Genomic DNA, 1,381 nt, shown 5'->3' on the forward strand with positions numbered 1-1,381 from the left:
CAGATTGTCTTGCTTTCTTTTTTTTTTAGTAAATTTTTATTATTTACCAAAGTCTTGTACCCATCCTGCTTGAGGGATCCCATGGGCAGCTGGTTTGCCACCATGTGAAGAGAGTGCTGGACTGGATAGACCACTGGACGGATCCAGGTGGCTTTTCTTATGCTCTTACATTCTTATATTCTGATGTTAAGTGGACTAACACTCTGGGAGGGCAGTTAGCTCTCCTTCTCCCAGTGCCATTCTTCTGTTCTGAATCCCACCCATCCCCATGGTTGCTGTTAACCCTTTAAAATTACAAGAGATCTCCCAGGTCATGGCCCATAGCTTGGCCCACACGAAGGCAGGAAGAAACTGGACAGCCATCTGAGTGGGATGGAGTAACTTGGTGTCCTGCAACAGCATGGGGTTGGACCCAGTGGCCTTGGCCCCTTCCAATGCTACTATTCTATGATTCTTAACCATGCGAAGGAGAGGTATAGCTAATAAATCATTGTTAAAGTTGTTGGGTTCACATATCCTGATCCACTAGAATTATATCCTAATTTCAAGGCATTTCAATCTAACCTTCCTTCACTCCAAAATCTTGGGTTTCATCCAGGTGATGAGTGTCCTGCACCGTGGCTGTGAGGTACTAGTGGTGTTTTTCTTTCAGTCCCAGAATGGATTGTTGGTCACATTTGCCTTCAGTGATAAGAAAAATTCTACTGTAAACTGGATTACAGGAGCAGTTTCTTCTATTCTGGAAAAACACACCGTCTTCAGCTACTTCTATCAGGATGCAGTGGTGTCCAATCATGATCACAATGAGAAAACAGTGGTACAGGGAATAGGGGTACATTGTGTGTGTGTGTGTGTGTGTGTGTGTGTGTGTGTGAGAGAGAGAGAGAGAGAGAGAATTAGTGTAAATCAGCCAGAACTTAAATAGGCAGTCTAGGGTGTTCAAAGTTATTGAATTGGATTAAATATAAGTGAAATAAAATTATTCTATACAAAATATTACATTTAGTGCATATTGAATGCAGTTATCCTAGTGCCATTTGACTCTTAGGCCATGTTCACATGTAATGGAGACCAAACCTGGCAATAAGCCAAGGTGGTTTGGTCTTTGTGTGAACAACCAACACTGCACTCATCATAGTTCCTGCTCCCTGCTCAGCCCTCCTGCCAGCATCTCACAGGACGGCGCAGGAGGAGCGAGTCATTTCCCTTGATTCCTGTTTCTGCCACAAGCCGTTCCAGGCTCATTGCAGCTTTCTTCCCCACTGGGAACATACTGTTTTGGAGATTTCAAAACCTGGCAGGCAGCAGGTACCCCCTGGGTTTTGCCCAGAAGAGGGTCCAAATATCCTCTAGTTGTTCTAGATACCTGGTTGAGTTCTGA

The sequence above is a fragment of the Varanus komodoensis genome, unplaced genomic scaffold, assembly GCF_004798865.1.
Source record: "Varanus komodoensis strain SLA01 unplaced genomic scaffold, ASM479886v1 scaffold1, whole genome shotgun sequence".
Classification (NCBI taxonomy): Eukaryota; Metazoa; Chordata; class Lepidosauria; order Squamata; family Varanidae; genus Varanus; species Varanus komodoensis.